This window comes from Alligator mississippiensis, chromosome 8, assembly GCF_030867095.1.
Source record: "Alligator mississippiensis isolate rAllMis1 chromosome 8, rAllMis1, whole genome shotgun sequence".
NCBI lineage: Eukaryota > Metazoa > Chordata > Crocodylia > Alligatoridae > Alligator > Alligator mississippiensis.
Window position 1 is genome coordinate 67,859,565 of NC_081831.1, and position 22,541 is coordinate 67,882,105.

A 22,541-nucleotide genomic window follows, 5' to 3' on the forward strand; every position below is an offset into this window, starting at 1 on the left:
TTGTTTGTTTTTTTACTTAAAGGGCCGGAGCTGGGCCAGGCATGGCAGCCATGGGGGGACTGCAAGAGTGGGCTGGGAACGGGGCCTGTGTGATTCGGAGATTCGGCTAATTCAGCACATGCTGAATCTCTGAATCAGATTAGGCCAAATCGATTCGGGGCAGTGATTCAAATCACTTAACTGAATCACAGTCCCCCAAATCAACCACATCCAAATCCGAAACGAATACTAACTGCTTCACATGGGCCTAAGGGGCTAGACCCAGCAGAAACTGGCAGCAGGACCCAGCACCCCTGCAGCAAGGCCCACGCAGCTCTGGGCACCACCAGTGCTGGCCCTGGGACACTGATGCAGGTCCGGCACTCCCGCCAAGCTGTTGCTGTACTTCCGCATGCCCGCCCACTGCCACTCCCTCCTGCTTGTAGCTGCCATTTCCCTGCCCACTGTCAGCCAGTCCAACACCACATAGCTCCTAGCTGCATCAATGAACTGTGGGAGCATGGGGCCCGTGCCAGTACACCAGGGTCAGAAGCAGGGGTGGGGGTGTGTTCAGGGACAGAGGGACAGTGCGCATGTGTGTGCACGCACGCATACATACAGGGAGGGACAGAGAGAGAGAGTGTATGTACATGTGTGGGTGTTCACAGAGTAAGTCCAACACACTCACCCATACACATGCACCCACACCCCCCTTGCACTACCATACACGCAGACCCCCACACTCCATCACACACCTCAGACACCTTCCCCTGCCACACACAGCCAACAAACCCCATACCCACCTACATACTCCCATACCCCCACAAACCTATACCCACCCCCCCTACAATATACAAGAGTAAGACTTCATTTTAAGCTATTTTGCAATCATCTCTACGTATACGTAAATCAAGACAAAATATTTTTTTAAATCAAATTAATAAATGTTGTAGGTGTTCGGTTTTTAGAATGCATATTATTTGGTATTTTTTCTTGTTCTGAGATGGCAAAACCCCTTGCTGAAAGAAACATTTCTGGGGGCAAGGGGAGGGACTTTTGGTCACAAGATGGCAACCAGGGGGTAGGGCACCTGCCAAGGGGAAGGGCTACCTATGCGGTCCTCGATAGCTTGCCAGAACTCGGTAAGCGGCCATCCACCCGAAGTAATTGCCCGCCCCTGCTCTAAAAGTATCAGGATCTGAGCTCCCCCAAAACTTTGGTGTTTTCTAAATTCATATCAGAACTTGGCAATTTCAGACTAAGCTCTCATGACAGATATATATATATATTTTTATCTGATCTAGATGCTCTCGAAATCCCCGAGTAAGAGATGACTTGCAAAAACATTCAATACTCTAAAAGCTTTTCCTGTTGGGTGCATTCCTCAAAGGAGACAAACACAAGCCTTCTCCTTGCTGAAAAAGGCCAGAGAATTCAGTTTTATAATGAAATGCAACCAAAAGCTACAGCTGTACTTCTTTAGGGACATAATACATACTTATCCTATTTACTATGGGCACAATGGGTGTGAAAGGGAAGCAATTCTGAATCATGTTTTAAAACTATTTGAATCCACCTGCTGCAAGACTCCTTAGATGCTAGAGTTATTTCCCTAATAATGAGTATACTGCAGGCCTTAAACTCAAGGAAAAACTTTCTTGTGATGGTGTGAAATGGACTCTCTCACATCCAGCAGAGGAAACTTCAAGTCTAGGACAAAAGTCAAATGTCTAAACTTGAAGACATACAAAAACTAGAACTCTTGGTTCCAAAATGATACGTTTTATTAAATCAACTGGGAAATCACAAGAAAATTGTCCTTTTCTGCAAGCTTTTGGAAACGAAGTCCCTTCGTCAGGATCTGGGAAATTATAGATGGTACAAGGTAGTAAAAAGTCCACAGGTAGGAAATGAACTTCATTTTTGTACAGAGGGAGCTGAAGATGGACGGCTGTCCCTCTGGGTCCATGAGAGTGTCTTTGTGAGCTGTTATAAGCATTTATTGCTTAAAGCTAAAAATAAATATAAAAAGCAAATTATCAATTATCGCCAGTCCTTAAACCATCTGCTTATCTGTTATTTTATCACATCTTCACCCTCCTACTCAAAAAGGTGGAAAAAAAATTCTACTACAGATTACCTGAGCCTCCGCAACTTTGAACAGATGCCTGGCAGAGTAATCCTGGAATGATTCCAGAGGGAATCTTGAAGTATCATTTGCCCCTTCATGAATGATGAGTGGATTCGACAAAATCCTGTAAGGAATGTGAAAATCTTCACAAGGAGTAAAGGACAGAGTCGCAAGTCACAAATACTTACCTCTTCCTAGTGTTAACATTAATTCTGGCCTCTCTAATCTGCCTTCTGTCTGCAAAGTCAGACTTTGCCGTCTACTGTTGGCCTAGTTGCTCTTCTCTTCTTCCATTAGACACTATCTTCTGTTCCTCCTTCTTTCTCTTTTTTGTTATCCAGTACAGACAACCTATTTCTGTTCTACTAACCAGTCTCTTCCTCTGCTTTGTCATCATAGTTAATTCCTTCATCTGAGATCTGAGGGCCTGCTCTCTGGATTTTTTGCTTAACAGGGGTCTACAAATCCTCAATTGCACATGCAGCCTCATCTTTCTACTTCATATCCTTAAAAATACTGTTTTAACTCCAGCATCATCTTCAGCTGCGTCTCCAGACTATAGATCTTCTCTTCCATTAACTTCATTAGGCAGTGCTTCACAAACCCACAGGTTCTTACAGAAGCCTCCTCAAAGGTAATTGTACATCCCACATCTTCTGCATCCTACCATCTTCTTTATCTATGCTACTCTTTGGGTCCCTCTATTAAAGTCACAATTGCTTGAGGTTTTTTTCTTTGCCAAAAACCACCACACCAAACTTCACGGTTTGGTGTCCTGTTTCCTCAGCTCCCAGTGATCACAAGCTGCTTGGCTTTTAAAACCTTTTGCTTTAGTCAGTCCAACTAACTTAGGCTTAGCTGTGATCAGACTCCCAAGCAGCAAAACTGATGACATCAATAATAAACCACACCACACAGAGACCACAAACTCTCCATTGCTACCCCAGAGTTATCATACAGAATTGAGAGAAAACCAGATTACAGAAGCAGCCGAAGGAATAGAAGTGCACCTACTCTTATCCTGGACAAGTCACTGGTAACTCTTAAATGTACTCCTTTCTAAGAAAGCTAATTTAATAGAATCCCTGATCAGCCTAATTCAGGGGTGGGTAATTATTTTGGGCAGAGGGCCACTTACCCAGTTTTGGCAGGCTGTCAAGAGCCGCATGGGTAGCCCCGCCCCTTGACAGGTCCCCCACCCCCCGGTCACCGTCTTGGGACCAGTGTCCCAGGGCCAGCACTGGTGGGGCCCAAAGCAGGGCACAGGACGGCAGGGGTCTATGGAGCCAGGCTGGGCTGCACCAGCAGGGAGAGCGGGGAGCCAGCCTGGCTCCACAGAGCCCCTGCCGGCTGAGACCCCACACTCCAGCCACCTTGCTCTGGGCCCTGCTGGCACTGACCCCGGGACACCGGTGTGGGCCCCGTGCTCCCACACCTGCTCGCTCCCAGTGCCCCCCAGCCCCGCAGTACAGACGGGGGGCAGCGCATAGCCCTGACCCCACACTCGCTGGCAGGGAAGGAGCTGGTGCTGAGCATGGGGAAAAGCAGCCCCTCACCTGCCCCATGGCCGGCGCTCCCTGCTGCAGGCGCTCACAGCCCGCTCAGGGCTGTCTGAAGCAGGCACAGGCAGCCCCATGCAGGCTGCAAGTGGCTACAGCATAGGGCACCAGCCATGGGGTGAGCGAGGGGCCGCTTTTCCTGCACTCAGCACCAGCTTGCAACCCACCCAGCTGCCAGCCTGGGCCCCGCCAGCTCCGGGCTCACCTGGTGGCGGTGGCAGCAGCTGCACCCCCCCACCCCAGTGTTGGCTACTCCTGCTGCCTGCCTGGAGCTCACGTGCTGGGCAGCCCACAGGCAGCGGTGGCAAACACTGCCTGGCACAGCAAACAGGTGGGCTGCTGCTGCTGTCGCCACAAGCAGCCTGGACAGGTGAGCCCAGAGTGGGGCTGAGTTACAAGGTGGTACTGAGAAGTGGGGTCAGGTTACAAGGTGGTACTGAGTGTGGCAGAGGGGAAAGTGGCCCATCGCCTGCCCTGTGGCCAGCGCCCTGCGCTGGAGCCGCTCACAGCTTGCCTGGGGCTGTCTGTGCCTGCTCCGGACAACCGCACGAGGGCTGTGAGTTACTGCAGCAGGGAGCGCCAGCAAGGGGCCACTTTCCTCTGCACCAGGAAGGAGGCCGGGGGGAAAGCTGAGCACATGATGGGGAAAAGTAGCCCCTCGCCCACCCCACAGCCAGTGCTCCCTGCTGCAGCTGCTCGCAGCCCACACGGGGCCGTCCGGAAAAGGCACAGGCAGCCCCAGGTGGGCTGCGAGCAGCTGCAGCGTGGGGCACCCAGCAGGCGAGGGGCCGCTTCTCCCCAACCCCGCCCCCCATGCTCTGCTTTTCCCTGGGCTACTTCCCTGCCCAGGGTCCCCTCTCCTCCCCCCTCACCTGCAGTTCCAGCATATTTGACAGGAACCAAGGGCAGATAAATATTAATTTTCTAAATATTTTAGGGGCCCTGCGGGCCAGACAGAATGGCCTCACGGGCCAGATCTGGCCCACGGGCCATATTTTGCCTACCCCGGTCTAAGTAACAATATCTTAACACAACAAGCAACTTGCCATTAGTGTACTGGCTTCTAGCATGCTTATATTATCATTAGCTGACAATACAAATGATCCCATTCTGGAAAAATCCCATTCAGCAGCAACTTTCCTAAAACACGTAGCGCTCTCAATCTGAAAAGCTAAGTTCTGTTTTTTCAGAGTGCTTTATTTCTGTATTAGATCTCTTAATTACAGCACTAATAGAAGCTACATTAAAAGGAACATGAAAGTTGCAAAGTCAAGAAATGCAAAATTAAACAGCTTTAATTCAGCCTCCTATGCATAGCCATTATAACACAGCTCTTAATTACATTATTTCGTATCTCTTTCCACAGGACCTCAACCTGATTTACTGCAAGAGGGTGGACCTGCTCTGGGAAACAGTCAAGAGTTACATAGTCCAGGAAATTCCTTCCCTTTTTGTCACAGAAGTTGGAAGGTGCGTCAAAAAGAAGCAACGGGCTGTGGAACAGAAAGGACCATCTCATGGTTAAGACAGCTGAAAGCTGACATGGAGAAGTGGATTCTCTGCCTGCCAGAATCACGTCGTTCCAGTTTTAAACTAGCATGTCATTTATATTTAACACTTCTCTATGTGCCACTACTTTTGGTTCCTCCTTTCCCGGGTAACAAACTTGAGACCCTGAGCCCAACTTGCAGAAGTGCAGAGCATTCACAACTGCTCTTGAAGTCAATGTCCTGAGCTTATGAAGTACTGTCCGATGCCAAACACTCTGAAAGCATCACGTCCTTCCAGCCAACTCATACTGGAAAACCCAAAGTTAGTGAACAGATTTCACCTTATTCTTTCTGTGCTTCAGTTTCCCATGTTAGAAAAAAGAGAGAGTACATTCCTATGTGGCAGTGGAATTGCACTAATTTATCCCAAATGAAGATCTAGCCCTATTCTTCACTCCATACTCATGAGTACTAAAGCGATTCTGGTATGATTTTTTTTGTCCAATCTAAGAAAAGTTATCCCTTTGTATCTACATAGGAGACAGCTTGATTAGGTGCTATGAAAGCTTATATGTTTCTGACCTGCCTAACGTGTCTCCAGTTAAGGTAGGGAAAAATTAAGGCAGTGACCAAGGAAAAGCAATTAAATTCCTTGTTTACATGTTGCCATTATTAGTATTAGGCAACCAAAATAATGCTAGTAAAAACTCCTGAGAAAAAGTTAAAAGGAAGATGGATGTAGAAAACAAGCTAGAAAGCTTTACTCAAAAAAAATGGTTTTCTAGATGCTAAGAACTCAGCATAAGTCACTCTCCAAGAAGTCACCACCATTATGTACACACAGGGCATGTCTACACATGCATTACTGTGTCTTTGCTACTGCTCATTAAGTTTAGCACTTCTAAGATAAGGCCCTATATAAATGAACATAGCTGGCGTTACTGTGCAATAGCAAAGGTGCATAGTCTTTTTATGACACTTTATACACAGTAGAATATGCACTAATGCACAGTAGGATTAGTCTACTGTGCATTAAGCATCTCATATAGACATAACAATACACCATTAAGACCTCATAAAGGCATATTTCAAAAGAAGCTGAATTGCAAGAGCATTCTCTGAGGAGGAAACTTCAGTCTCCACTGACAGAGTTGTTCGTGGTATCTTTAGGTTCAATGAGTAACACAAGACAAGTCCCACCTCTCTGCTATATAATTATTTCAATAACTGCAAAAAGTCACAGATATAGAAAGATCAAGGGGAAAAATGAAAAACCTACACTGATATTTTCTAGGTTCATTCTCTTTATAGATTTCCAACTTAAATACATAGTGCTTTAAAAATTATATACCAACCTTCTTCTACTTGATGTCCACAAAGTTAAGCTCTAACTGCTCCCAATCCTCTTTCACAGCACTGAATCCAAGTAATAGTATTATTTCCATTTTTAAAAAATGACAATTCTATCAAAAATATAAGAAAGTGCTGCAGGACAAGTATCCATTTTTTTCCTCCTTGAATCTTTTGTACTTCACTAGCTGTGGCATTGATTTCTACACAGTTGGATGGGTAAAAAACTGGCTGATGGAGTGCACCCAGAGAGTAGTGGTGGATGAGTTGTACTCAACCTGGCGAGATATGAGCAATGGGGTACCCCAGGGCTCGGTCCTTAGACCCACACTGTTTAACATCTTCATTGGTGACTTGAACAAGGGGGTGGAAAGCACACTGTCCAAGTTTGCTGATGATGTGGGGCGAGGTGGACACACTTGAAGGGAGAGAGAGGCTGCAAATAGATTTAGACAGACTACAAAAGTGGGCAGACGAGACTAGGATGGGGTTCAATGTATATAAATGCAGGGTGCTGCACCTTGGGAGAAGGAATCCATAGCATACATACAGGCTGGGAAGTTCCCTTCTTGAAAGCACATAGGCAGAAAGGGATCTTGGAGTCATTACTGACTCCAAGATGAACATGAGCCCCCAATGCCAGATCGCAGCCAGCAAGGCCAGCCATACCTTGTCATGCATCCAAAGGTGCATCTCAAGCGGGTCCAGAGAGGTGATACTCCCCCTCTATGAGAATTTTGGTCAGACCACAGTTGGAGTGCTGCGTCCAGTACTGGGCACCGCACTTCAAAAGGGAAGTGGCCAGCCTGGAGAGGGTTCAGAGGAGGGCCACCTGCTTGGTGAGAGGGCAGCAGGACAGGCCCTATGAGGAGAGACTGAGGGACCTGAACCTGTTTAGCCTCAGCAAGAGGAGGCTGAGGGGGGACCTGGTGGCTGCCTACAAACTCATCAGGGGAGATCAACAGCAAATAGGTAGAGCCCTTTTCTCCCCAGCACCACCTGGGGTGATGAGGAACAATGGTACTAAGCTGATGGAGAATAGGTTTAGGTTAGAGATCAGAAGGCAATATTTTACAGTTAGGGTGGCCAAAATCTGGAACCAACTTCCCAGGGAAGTGGTCCTCGTCCTTACCTTGGGCAAATTCAAGAGGAGGTTGGATGATCACCTGTCTGGAGTCTTGTGAACCCAGGATTCATTCCTGCCTGTGGCAGGGGGTCAGGCTAGATGATCTGTTCAGGTCCCTCCTGACCCTAGCTACGATGAAACTATAAGCTCTGAATAAAATACAAGTCATTTGTTATTATAGCAATCCTTCCTACTTCAAAATTGCTCAATGCAAGCTTTGTTTCTCCAGATTACAACTCCCTCCACCAATTTAAGAATGGCCATTAGTCGCCATCACCTTGGGAAATGATTTGTCAGTTCATCTTCCTGGCCTTTAGCATCAGAACTTTGTGTTTTGGCAGCATATTTGAGTTCTAAGAATGCTCATCTAGGAGAGGCTCATCAACTGCAATTGCTTTGCACTGTATCAAGAGATATAGTGTAAAAAGATGCAGTTACAATGCTAAATAGAATTAGATAGGGAGATCAGTCTCACTTTATTTGTAATTTATAAATTAGAATTTAACAGGCCTCCATTTTAGGCAAGTTATAGCTACTCAAAGACTTACCATGCTGCTCCTAATTTTACTAACGAGGTAACTGGAGATGCTCTGGGAACAATTTGTAGTGCCCTGTACTGATTTAAGAAGCACAACTAAAAGCGTAAGAAATGCGTCTTTTGCTGCTGCAAAACAGCATCCTGTATGAGAAAAAAATTGCAGCAATGAGGCTGAAGAAAGAACATGCAATTGGTTTGGCTGACTTGCTATTTCCTCATACTATAAGCAAAATGTTAATGTGCAAGCAACCCCCACCCCCAACCCAGGCTCTTACCCAGCCATCATGTTCCCAACCTCTCAGGCTGCATTAGCATCAAGTCTCCAGGCTCCCGGCTCTGTCCCCCAGCTGCTATTTCCTACCATTCCTCCAGGGGGCACGGCTGTGCAGAAGTGCAGGGAACTGAGGATGAGTGCAGGGCCATGGTCAAGGCAGAGAACAGGGATGCTCACTGATCACCCCCACAAAAGGAGGGGGGGGAAGAGGCTGTGAACACACACACACACACACACACACACACACACACACACACACACACACACACACACACACACACAGAGTGATGGTGGGGGGGAAAGGGAGGTACAGTGCAGTGGTAGGGGAATGCCCATGCAGGTATGGGTGCAGAGGTAGGTAGAAGGGAGTGTCTTGCAGCCCACACAGAGTAGCCCCCACCGGGGCCCCAGGGGCTTAGAAGCTGGACACTCTTGCTACAAGCCAATACCCATTAGCTAAACTCCTAAAATCCACCTGACAATTTTCATGAAATTCAGATCCTTTCACTGTCCGTTTGAATCCTTCATAAGCAACAGGAAGCAACAGAATGCATTAGTCAGGGCACTGTGCTGCACTAATTAAACCAGACAGAGCAGCACATGGATGCTACTATACTGCTTCCTATTTGGAGCTAGATCAGGGATTTCTACACAGCATGGCACTGCTCCTTGGACTAATATCCTTAGTCTCTGAATATCCATATCCTTTTCAAAAGTTTGTTTCGAAAGTGTCAAAACATTACCAATTCCTGGGACTTTTATTGAGTTCTCTTTTGGCATTATGGGACTTTTACTTAGTTCAAAAATCCTAGGGAATGACTGAAGGTCTCCCTAGAGTCCTTGCTTCATGTAGGTATGCAGGGAATGATGAGAGAGGTATTTGAAAGACTACAACAGTGTATCAACATATTGCACCACTGGGAACCACAATCAGGTCAACTGCTAATTTCCCCATTCTCCAGTAGAGACTAAGTTCTTATTCATCTCCCCTCCTCCCACATACCTGAGCCAGCAGGCACTATAGCCTGGGACCCACACTGAATAGAGTGCAATCCTGCAGCAGTCATGCTGCACATGGTGGCTAACCTGCGCCCATTCTGAGATGCACACCACACTGGGTGCCCACTCCAGCTAGTCCAGGACCTGTGCTGCATGCAGTAAGTGCCAAAACAACTTGTCATTGTGAGTGGGAGTCCTCCCTCCTCTGACCCCACCACAACCATCCCCAAAGCTACAGCACTCCCTGATTCAGTGTCCCGGCCCCTACCACATCTTACACCAGCTCCCGCCCTGCAGTGCCAAGCGGGCACTGGCCTCAGCTGTGGACACTGTTGGCAAGTTCCCAGTGGGGATGAGGGCAACTGCCCAGGACTGCAGCTGATGCACTGATTCAGCAGCATCAGCTGTGGACCCAGGCAGACATCCCAATCCCTACCTGAACTTGCTGGCTATGTCCACAGCTGATGACGGCACCTACCAGCACTGCTTCCAGCGCACAGGGTAGGAACTGGCGTAAGCTGCAGAAGGGAACAGGACATGCCCAGCATGACCCAGCAGCCACAGCCACCAGCTCTCTGCAGGCCAGATCCCATGACTTTGCTGCTGTCCACCCACAGGTTAGACACAATTAGTTGGTGAGCTGGATCCGCCCCACAGACCGTATTTTAACCACCCCTGACCTACACCATCCCTTGCCACTATTCAGGGCCAGCTCAATAGATACTTATTAAATTAATGTAATTTGTAGATTAAAATAAATCCCCCTCCCACAAAATAATGGGTTGTAAAAATCACCCTTTATTTTTTAATTTGAAGTTCTGGAGAGGGAAAGGCATGGTTTTCACATGCTCCATTTCTTCGGTGCTCACCAACATTGTGAAGTAAAGGACAAATCACCTTACAAGAAAAAATAAACCAGAGCAAAATAAAATCCCTATAAAAAACCAAAGATATTGTCCAAGAAGCTGAACAGACATCACTGATACCCATGATTGGATTTTCACATCTTTTCAACATATCACAGACATAGGGTGAGATATCAAATGGTGTAAGTGGGCATGACTTCACAGACTGATTTCACTAGAGACATGCTGATTTACAGCTCAGGATCTGGCCCATCATATAAATGGGGAGGTTGATCCTTTTTGCAGAGAAAGGGACCGCTAGATGTTAACTGAGTAAGCCACTGGAGAAACCAGAAAGGAAAAATCTGGTCAGAGGATTCCTGTATTTTAAAGGAAAAAAGGTCATTTGATTTCAGCTCCATTTAGCATCACTATAGCTATGCAATCAAATTACTTTCAGCTAAGAGCAGAACTGCAATTCTGACTATAGGATGGTTTTCCCTCCTCTTCAAATGAAGGACTTCTGCAATATTCTCTCTTGTAACTCTTTCCTCTTGGAGTTAACATAGTTAGAATCATCTCGCAGTGCATAAGTGTTTCTTAGCGGATATTTTTCTAGGAGTAGATCCTCAATAGTTCAATGAAACAATGACAATTTACACCAGCCAAGAATTTGCCCCTATAAATATTCCATCAGAAATCCTCCTGTATACAGGCTTTTGCTCATGGAAAGTCAGTCTGATCTTAGGTAAGAATTACAAATATTTTTTTAAAAGAGCAATTTGACTACATACCTATAATTACTCTGACAGTTAATAACAGCTGAGAATCTGCTGCATCATGGCTAAAGATTTGAAATTTTTAAGCTACATTGCAATGGGTCTCCTCCTCCAACTTGTCTTTTAACAAAATTTGTTAAAATTCCTTATTTCCTCAAATCGAGCTACATTTCTCTGGTACCCAAAGCAAAATCTGCAATTCAGGTCAAATCCCACAAAGCCAAATGGGAAGTATCAACCAACTATATGATCCAAGTCAAGCTCCTTCTGTGCATTCAGCCTGAAATTCAATCTAGCTTTGTACTATCTCTGCTCGCTGTAAATTTGCAACTAATTTGCTTTCTAGTATTACCATTCAGTATCTCCTGCACTCCTGCCTTCCCACTCTAGATGGCTTTTTTCCCCTGTGTACTAGCATGCATTTGTCTACAAGAAATCTAAGTTTTTTATTTATTGCCTAAATCTCTTGTCCAACAAGACCTAGTGCAGATCCTTAACCTTTTTAGACTAGAGGCACCCCTCAGAAAGTGTCAGCTCTTAGCTTTCACTTTTTTTTTTTTGACTACGGAAAGAACTCAGAAAAACAACAACAGGTTAGAGTGGTTTTGGCACCAGGGAGTCCGATTTGAAGTCTCTAGGTATATTTTATGAATCATGTGTATGTGGTTCCATGCCTAACAGCTAATTTTGTATGGCACCCTATGGCACCCTTAAAAGGATCTCAAGTCATCCTCGAGCTAGAAAAAGAAGACTGTGTTCGGAGTTTCTAGTGAACCACAGAGTAAATTGGTTCAGAGTAAAAGAAAGAATGAAGGAAAGAAAGAAGAAAAAGCCAGGTAAGACAAGGCAAAACAAGAGAGAGAGGCATGTCAAGATTACAAAATTACCAACAACAACAAAAAAAAAACTCTAGGCAAGCTATGCTTCTTTGAACAAGGACTGAAGAATTTTTGTGTAGCTATAAATATTCGGGTGCAATGCACTCTAAACCAGTCGTTCCCAACTTTTTTTACACTGTGGACCAGCACAGGAGCAGGACGGGGCGCACGAAGCCGGCTGCTTCCCTATCAGGGCTGTCCTGCCACCCAGCTTTAATCCTGCACATGACTGCTGGTAGAGGAAGCCACTCGCCCAGGCAGACAGCTGGGGGTCCGAGCGGGGGGCTTGTACTATGACCTAGCAGCCAATCCTTGACAGTCCAGTACCGGGCCGTGGCCCGGTGGTTGGGAACCTCTGCTCTAAACCATATGAAAAAAACAAAGCTATGAAAATTGCTTCTACAAGTGTTGAAATTGTCATTTTCTCTTCACCTTATTTCCCAGAAGTGTGCGAAACTATTGCCGTATGTAGAGAGATGGCCCTTCTCTACAACCTACTCTGAGGGCTCTTCCCCATCTCCTACCCTGCATTTAAGGGATATTCTGAGATCAATTTGGTAGACTATTAGTGACTGGCTGAAGTACACGGTCTCTGAATCTGACTAAACTGTTTATGTAGGCAGCCTTTATTCGCACCTTTCATTTTGATATACGGTATTTATAGATGTTAAGATTTTTTTTAAAGCATGGTACATTCCCCCAAACATATGCCACAGCTGTAGATTAACTGTTCCTCACTTTGAAAGGTAGGCAGAAGTATGATAGAATACCACCTCTAGGGTCATTAAAATGTTACTTCCCAGAACCCCGCAGTTGCTATTCCAGTTAATGAAACAATGAACTGAACTATTTGGTAGCAGTCAATGGCATGCCAGAGGGTAATTGCTGAGTAATGCTAGGCTGCCTCTTTCTCCCTCAAGAATTAAACTGTAAAGCAAGAAACCAAAGGCAAAAGTCAGTGCCTTGTCCTTTGTGACATGTCTAAACTGGCTTATCCTGCTCGTGAAGCCAGTTTGCTTTAAACACAGCTTAGCATAAAGAAATGAAAACATCAGCATCCTGATCAAAATGAGCTTTAAATCTGCAGCACTCAGCCAGTCAACTACAGAACTATGCCAAGCCTCAAATCATTTTTAAAAAACACAGGTTGTTGCAAAGCAAAATACCAGTGCTCTTCCACTGGAAAAACTACATCTGAAGAACAACCTCCACCTCCAAAAGTTATTTTTGGCTCAGCCCCAAGGCCTTTGTTGTTTTAGGTGAACTATTATCCAGAGAATATAAAAACAGAAAGCGCCTGCATGAAGAGACCTTTACAAATTGCTACGATTGATTTCCCCTTGGAGTGATCTCAACTGTTCAACAGATTTAATCTTTCTTTTTTTTCCTCCAAATCGTCTGTCCTACTGTTTGGACCCAGCAGCAGATGACACACAAACCATTATAAGAGAGGATGGAGTTAAAGTAATATTACATACATCTTGCCAACCTTCCCTATAGGATTTTGAGGTTACAAACTGCTGCCGCATTTTGTTATTCTATATCCATAGACGGTAGGAACATGCGGCTTATATCACTTCTAAAAATCCTGCCCAGCCTTAAAATAAAAGGAAGTGGGAGATCTTCCTTCCTAAAAAAGCTCCAGTAAGGCAGATCTATCAACTATCCCCAAACTGCTTGTTGCTAACTTCAGTTGTTGACAGGAATACATCCAATAATAGCAATGGGAAAGATACAGGGCAAACTACCTTTAGGGAAAATTAAATCAATATTTAGCAAGCTAGCCAACTACTTCCTGTTTCAGTTTTGTTAAGGTAGTGACATCTTAACAAAGGCATCTTAAGAAAGGCAGTGTGAGAATAAACAAAGAAATATACCTTAAAAGTTTTCTTATTTTACCTGAAGAACAAATGCAGAGCACAATGAAGGGCCCTGTTACCAAGAAACAAGGTGGTCCCTTTAAATCCAGAACTTTCTGGGCACAGCGGGCCAGTTGAGTAGGGGTTAAGGATCAGGCCCTGGTCAGGTGACAGGAAGGGGAAAGCCAGAACTATATAAACTGCAAGTGGAGAAGGCCAGACAGAGGGATTTCTGATGATTATGGTGCAGTTGCAGCAGCCTCTTATGGAAGAATATGCTATGTGATGAGACAGAAGCATGTTCATAAAGTAAGCTGGCACTTTACCCCTCTCATTTCTTTACTATTATTCCCATTATATGGCCATAGGAGCCTGTGGTTTACGTTTGATGTTAATAAGGGCCATTGGTTTGTGGCTGACGCTGTAGGGGTGGAGGAGGCCTCATTAATGCCAAGGGGCACTGTGATAGAGAGCTCAAGAAGCCCTGCTGCACTGGGGGTGCTGCACTAGGGCCACAAGCCCAAAGTCTCTTAGAGGAGAGAGAGGAGCATGAAGGCATGTCAAGAAGAAGGTAGGAGCATGCATTTTTGCCCTTAAAGCAACACCTCATTTTCCTACGGGTGGTGAGCCTGGAGCCTGTCTGGGAACCTGTAGGTCAGCTTCCCTTTTTCTTCAGAACCAAGTAATATCAAGTCATGGCAGGTGAGTAAGGGGGGGGGAAGAAGCTGATCCCCTGAGAAGAAAAATCCAGCAAGACTTGATGGGGTTTCCTGACCTGCAGGCCTATGCCCATATTCAGTTTTGCCCAGTATGCATTCATCCACACAGGCAATGAAAAGCAACATAAGATGACACTAGGCCTCAATATCCAGGACTATAGATTTCAGAATATTTCTGATGATGGACAGCACAAAGTATTTCCCTCATTTTCTAAAAGAGAGAGTAGAAGCAAAACCCAACAGCAAAATTTAGTGACAGCAACAGAAATCCAGTAGATACTCTTGACACAAATTCTATCACAATTTTAACAATAGACTTTTGTGATAGAAGTAGAAAATAAAAGCCCTGAAAGACAGAAATTCACTCTCCTCCAGTCATTTTAAATAACAAGTGGCAAAACCACCCTACCTAATGGGAACAAAATTTGCTGGAAGAGAAGCTGAAATCATAAGGCCGTAACCTGAAAAAAAATAAGTTAGTCCTCAATCGACAGCTTCAAATAAAAAGAGATTAATTCTGTCCATCATGCTTTAAAAGCCTCACTGATCTGAGATAATCTCACATCATAAAATACTTCCCTTCTTTATGTGCTGCGGACAACACTACAGTTCTAACATCTTGGGGCACGTAAAAATTAAAGTGTTTTTCCAACTGCCCTAAAATGCTGAGACTACATCACTAAAAAAAATTGCATAAAAAGAGCACACCCTGCCTGAGATGTACTAATCATAGCTAAGGTTACTGTTACAACTGAATCAAGAACATGAAATGATGGGCTTACTGGCAAAAGAGCAGAAGAAAAGCCAAACTGCCAAGATCACCCTGCTGCATGTGTGGGAGGAGAATACTGAGGACAATATTACAGCTCTAACCCAGCACTCCAGGTGATAAAGGGTGGACTAATTCAGGATAATTTCAGAATAAATATTGCTTACATAAAGAGTTGAGAATATTTTCTTGCCAGCTCCACTTCAAACAAAACCAGAAGTTAATGAAGCTGGGGCTACTGCAACGGAAAGGCCCTCAGTAATATTTAATCTTCCAGATTTAAGCAAGACAACACTTTTGCCAGAATTATTTCATCAGTTATAAATAAACCTTAACTTTATGAAGATCATCAGAAATCTTAAAGAAAAAAAAAAAAAAAGAAGTGTTAGTACAGCAGGAATACTCAGTCTAAAGGTCTGAAGTCTGCAGGTCATCTTCACTGGGGAGATTAAAAGAGATACAGGACTGACACAAAGATGGAGCTTCAATTGCTACCCACTGCTTGGCCAGTCTTTTTTCAACTAGCAGAAATTATTAAAAAAAGAATCTGGTTTACCTATACGAGATAAAAGAATGTAAGTTTTCCTTCTTGACCCAGGGAAAAATCTCATTCTTGACCAATTAATTTAGCAGTGGGTCTGACAGCAATTATTGTAGGGCAAGACAGACATCCATGGAGGCTATGAATAAAGTACCCCTCAGACACGTGAGCCAGCAAGTGATCAAAAAAAATCCAACAGACAGGAACAAGGACAAGAACATTTTATTTCCATTGTAGAATTAAGATTTAAAGAGATTTTCACCTACTGAACATCAGTTGGAAAAAAGATCATATTTTTCCCTAACTTCAGTGGAACTAGGACTAAGCCCAAAATAAGCAACAAGTAGGAGAGGATCCACTTGTTCAATGTGAAGAAGCAGGAACTGAAAGAAAACAAAACAAAAACCAGAAAGGAAGAGAAAGGAAGTGACGTTTAAAACAATCTGAAACAAACAGACAAGTTTATTTTAAACTATACAAGCAAATATTTGTTCTAAAACCCATGATTTTCACGTTCTGCTATCTGGGAAAGACTGGCTAAAAAAAAAAATTTCACAATTCTGTAAATTCTTCAGTTTTGTAAGGATCTAATAAAGATCTCCAAGACTTGGGATATATCTCTAACAGTCAAGGGTGTAGACACACTTGAGCTAACTAGTTCAAGTATGAGTAACAGTGCAATCATAACAATACTACTTGTCCAACTATTTAGGTAGGTCTCTGTAATGCTATAACACTTGCTAGACAACATAAGCTACGAGTTTAAAACTAGCTTGAAATGTCTGTGTGATCTGCAGCCACACCTTTAAAACTGCAATGTAAAATAAATAAACATGGGGAAAAAAAAATCTCAAAATAAAAAGTCTACTTTAAAAATCAAACAAATTCAGCAGTAGGGAGACATCTTACTTATGTTTTGTAAAGTGATTCATGCACCAGGTCAGTGGGTCTCAAGCTTTCTGGACCACCAGAACACTATTATTCCTCCAAATTTCTCAGTGTCCACTAAACACACTTCTCAGAAGGGGAGGGTGGTGGAATTGAAGGAGACAGCAATGCAATCTGCATCCTCCATTTGGACCACAGCTGGAAAACCACAACTGCAGTTACACTAACAATCCATGGGTGAAGAAGATATCAGGTGTATCACTATGGGAATCCTGAAAGCTCTGCAAAAGCAAAAGAGTGGAGTTTCACTTCAACTGCAAATCCAAGTGATACTGCAATGTTCTCATTCTTTATTTATAAGAGATCTTATTATTCCTCATAAACAGCTTGAGAAGAACTTGCCCTTAAGCAAGTAGAAAAAGCAGTTGGGTATTTTGTTTCTAACAGTTCAGAAGACCATTAATAACTTCTAACCGTTTTTTTTTTTTAATCCATAAACTAAGGGAGCTATTAAGAGCCCAGCTTTTCTAAATACATAGCCTAAAAATGCTGTTCGGAGTGGTGGCATGAAATGGACACCACACATTTCATGCAATATTGATATCCTTAGCATCTAAATCTCAAGAACCAGTACAAAATTCTTCCTCTGGTATATTATCTTCCTCTGTAACAGTACTCAACATAATATTTTACTTAAGACTATTTATAAAGCTTTTGCAACATTTCCACTTTCCATTTCATCAGCAATATTGCCCAATAGCTCAGATAAGTACTGACTTCTTTTACCAAGAATTGCTACCATCTTACAGAAAGCCAGCATCCTGTGGGGTACAACATTAAAAATGCTGTGAAATCTTTGCTGGTACTAATTAACTTAAGAGTTCAAGGTTTTTACCCACAGTGCTGTAAGGAGCCTGCTCCTGGCCTTTTGAAGACTGCTGTAGTATTTAGAAGTACAGGTGTTTGAATCCTTTCAGGTTGCAAGATGAAAAGGTCTGAAACTTTGGGAAACAACTGGTCTGTCACAACCTGTCATCTGCCAGGGATTAGACTAGCTAAGGGGTAAAGGCAGGGATGGCAATTATTTCAGCTGGAGAAACACTTTGAGTTTTGGCAAACTGTCAAGGGCCACAAGAGTAGCACCACCCCTTGACAGGTGCCCCAGCCTCTGGTCACCATCTTGGGACCAGAAGTCCCACCCCCTAACCTTTACCACCAGAAGTACTCCTTGTGGGAGAGGGGGGTTGCCATCTTGGAACCAGAAAAAAACTAAATCGTATACTAAAAATCAAACAACTACTATAACGTATTTTAGTTTTATTTCAAAAATATTTTTGTCCCAAGTTGCATGCGTTTGTGTAGTGTGTATATAGAGGCAACTGCATAATAGCTCAAAATAAAGTCTTACTCTTTATATATTGTGTATGGAGGTAGTGTGTGAGGTGTAGTTGTGTCTGTGGGGGGGGGTTTGGGGAAGGGTGTGGGTATGTAGGTGAGTGTGAGGTTTGTGGGAAGCTGTGTGTGTGGCATATGGGTGTGTATGGCAAAGGTGTGCATGTGGGGAGTCCCTCACACATCCCCGCTATGGCACACAGCCCATGGTGCCAGCAGCAACAGGCCCTCATGGCCCACGGCGGGCACGCTGCCTACAGGCAGCACATAACTCTGCACAAGTCCCAGAATCTGCACACAGCAACAGAAGGCAAAGCCAGGCTGCCAGCTCTATCGCACAAGACTCCCCATGGCTCAAGTATAACTCTCAGAACTCGGCTGGAGCTGGCGGCCTAGCCCCATGCTCTGCCACCACATGCAGCTCCCAAGACTCAGCCAGGATAGCAGGGAGTGGAGCCAAGCTGTCCTAGCTCCATCGTCCATGGCTCTCTGGAGCTCCCATCCAAGTCCCAGGATCTGCACATAGTGGCAGGGAGCAGGACCAGGTGCTGCTCCAGTGCATGCAGCTCCCAGCCAAGTCCCAGGAGCTGCATGTGGGTCATAAGGAGCCTTGTGGGCCTAAGCCCCGAGCTCCCACCATCCCACCCTGGCCCCACACTCCTGCCAGCCCTGGCCCTGCTGCATCTCCCCACCCCACCTCCACCCAGCTGGCCACTGCTTCCTTATCTGCTGCCTGGGGTGCTGCAGCAGGGATGGGAGGAGAAGCTGCCGGAGGCCGGGGGAGCAAGCAGTTCCCTGGGCAGATGCAACAGCAGCCCCACCTGGCAGCACTAGCCGGGACCAGGGTCCTCCCATGGGAAGAGATCAGAGTGCAGTGCAGTGCAGTGCAGTGCACTGCCCTAGCAAGAGTGGGCAGGGCTAGGCCCCATGTAGAGTGCAGCAGGAGCAGCTGCAGGCTGGACAGAATATAATTAATTGGCAGATAATTGCCTGTGAGCCAGATAAAAGTCACCTGGTAGGCCAGATGCAGCCCGTGGGCCATTTTTTACCCACCCCTGGGTTCAGGGCTGCCTATACCCATGCTCCAACACGTTCCAATTAGAACACTCTAGCATAACCACAGTGTCATGTGTATTAACCCACTTGCCCCGCATGTTTCAAAATGGCCATGGAATGCTTTAACTAAATGAGCTTCAGTTAAAACACCGCATGGCCATTCTTAACATGCAGTGGCTTAATATATGTGACACTGAGGCATTTTAATTACAACAGCTTTCCAGGAAGTGCTCTGATTAAAATACCCCACCCTGCAGCATATGTGTAAGCAGCCAAGAATGTCAGTGATTTCCTTTAGGTTTACTGCTGCTGTTAGGCAGGTGATCTTATGGGGGAAAAGACTGCAGATTAGCAAGCAAATAGTTCTGAAGTCCCTCTGATTTAGTGGTCTCAATGTCTTTTGAATTACTCACTACTGAGATTGGGGCATCACAGAAACAGAAAAAGTAAAGAAGGATCAAATGAAATGGTTATTTATTGCTATGATGGCTATATACATACCTACATGAATGGAAAGCTAGGAACAAGTATTTCTTACAAACTTTAGCTCTTCTGGCTGAGTAATTATTTGTGATTTAGTGTTTCCATTAGCAGTCAGCTATACAATTTGTATAACAACATTAATTGCACTTGTGATTGGAGAAGACTCATGACTAGTACATTTAGTCACACAATTTGTTTCTTCTCCAATATTCAGCTAGCTCAGGCACCAAACTTGTTTTTTGGTAATTTAGATCCAGTTCCAGTACCTGTCCACACGCCCATCTTAAACATGGATCAAGTATGCATATCTTTTAAACTTAGAAGCAAAGTGCTTTAGAAACACTAATATCTACATGAGAAAAAAGATAGTCTTTCACTTCTGCAGCTACCCAGAACACATGAACGCCCATAAAACAAAGACAACAAAGCAACAAAAATCAGAGTTAACTTCTCTTTGATAAGTGCCAAAGAAGGAGAAAGAGGCTAGTGCTAGTCAGGAATACCTGCTTGCAGAAGACCAAGGCACCCAGTGAGGTCTGCTCTCAGAACGGAGGGAGGTATACATGCTGCATGCCCAGAACCCAAATCCAGGATGAGAATAAGAGATGGCCAAAACATATCATCAGACACCCACAATCACTGCTGTTTTCTACTCATCTGTATGGGTACCAATAAACCCGTCACGAATTACCCTTATTGGATGAAAGGAGATTAAAATTCTTGTCCAGGGTCTTGTAAACGAGTTTCAAGTGCAGGCAGTATTCTAATCAATTCTCTGTTGAAGGAAAAGGCCTAGACAAGAAGCATTCCGTTAAAGAAGCAAACACATGGCTATGCAAGTGGCACTGGCAGAATGACTTTCCCAGGTCATTAGCTTTTTGTCGCATAAGGTAAAGTGAGTTGCAGTAAAGGCATCAAATATATTATAAAAATACTGGCAAGAGCTTCTTTGGATTTTGTCTGGCAAACTAATGAAAAGGGTTTTAAGTCCTATGGGAGACTGTGACAACAATACCAAAGCATAATTAGGAACAAGGAATGAGAGTTGGGAAAAGGTGATAAAATTCTGAAGAAAGGATGGAAAACCATAATATTGTCTTAAAAGCTAGGAAAGAAAAAACAGCAGTGCATTCTACAAAGTCTATTTAATGCCTATATATCAATGCAACAAACTAGAAGCCATAGTACATGAGAAAAATTGTCACTTAACTGGCATTACAGAGACTTGGGAGGATAATTCTCACAATTAAAATATTAGCATTGAGAGGGTAACGGCTTGCTCCAAAAGGATAGATAAAAAAATAAGACAATGCAATGCCTCAAAAGTGTAAGCACTTGCTGCAATGTCCCAGAGGAGGTGAAAAAGATCTGCTGAACACAGCTGGGTGAAGATATATCAAGGAAAGAACCAAGGTGCTGTTAAGGGAGGGGGCATAGTGGGTTATATAGACCAAAAAGTCAGGAAAATGCATTCTTAAAGCAGGTAATAATACCAGATTTACCCAAATCCAAGATTAATCTGAATTTAAGATGACCATGAATTTAAGACAACCCCCCCCCCAATAATTAGATTCTGTATACGAAAAATGTGTTATACATTTTCCATATACAGAATCCAATTATTGGAGGATCATTTTAAATTTGTCACCCCCACAACCATGGTGGAGAAAGCAATGAGACCTCCAACAGGGGGGATCAAGTGGCCTGACCTCTGCCCTAACAACTTGGCCTCTGACACCTGTGTGTTGTGTCCCACACCCTACTGCTTGCCTTCCTGCTGCCTACCCCCTTGTGCCCATGTATTCCAGCACATGCCTCCCCAGCACCTGCCTCCACATGCCCTCTACCACTTGCCCTGCTCCATGCATGTACCCCCTGGCACCTGGTCCCCCTGCTACCTCTGCCCCCAACCCCTCCTCATCTTCCAGCTCTGGCTCCTCTAGCCTGGTGCACAAAGCACATGGCTGCCCTGGCCCCAGACTAGCCCTACAGCAGCTTTTGTAGCAGTGACAACTCCAGCCCTGCTCCAAATGTTGGAACTCAGGCCTAAGCTTTTTTTCAATGGCAGCACAGCTACTGGGCCAGGCTCGGCCCAGAGCAATCATGTGTTCCATGTTCCAGGGTTGGAGCAAGGCCAGAACACAGCTAGAGCTAAGAAGTGGCAGAAAAAAGAGGTGGGTTGGTGGGAGAAGAGGGGCAAAGATGGCAAAAGGGGCAGTGGCTGCAGCTCTGACCCCAACCCTGATACCAGACTGGAGCCAGAGTCAGAGGTTCAGCAGTCACCTGCCCCACCCCACCCACCTTGCACTCTGCTCCAATGTTGGGGAGGAAAGCACCTCACACCTTAAATGGGGTGAGGGAGGAACCTTAACTACTTTATTTACTCAAATACAAGACAAGATCTAAATTGGCAATAATTGTGTAAGACTTATCTGATCTCCACGGGAAGAGCAAACATATAAAACATCGATCAGTAAGACCTTAAGATAAAGACCAATTTGTTGCAGAAAGCTGAGGCAACAACTAGAGGGCATCTCTTTTGGATCTGGCTCAAACCAAAAGTATCAATTAGTTGCAAAAGTGAAGGCTGTCAAAAATTGGGGAGGAATGCATCATGACTCAAGAGAATTCATGATTAAAATGAAGACTACAGACAAAATTAAATTCAAAGACAGACATGAGGTATTCGGATAAAGAAAATAAACATATAAACAGAGAATGAGGAACATCCAATGTGTTGGCCACAAGACTAACAAAAATGGGTTCTAGCGGAAACACAAGCTCAAGAATTGGCTGTGCAGAGTTGTTACAAGAAAGTAAAAGCGATTTGGGGCTGCATTAACAGAAACATTGTGTAACAGGAAGTGTAACAGTACCATTCTACCC

At 44.5% G+C, this 22,541-nt stretch overlaps 1 protein-coding gene and 1 long non-coding RNA gene across 4 annotated transcripts in view; both read right to left on the reverse strand.

Moving 5' to 3' along the window:
* The window catches only part of TMEM164 (transmembrane protein 164), a 98,622-nt gene that overhangs the window by 73,362 nt on the left and 2,719 nt on the right, over positions 1 to 22,541 (reverse strand). The window lies entirely within an intron of this gene.
* Positions 1,742 to 21,249, reverse strand: LOC132252169 (uncharacterized). Its single transcript, XR_009464001.1, has 3 exons — positions 20,159 to 21,249; positions 2,120 to 2,234; positions 1,742 to 1,991 (listed from the first exon to the last, which is right to left on the reverse strand). It is a non-coding gene; the product is annotated as an uncharacterized LOC132252169 (long non-coding RNA).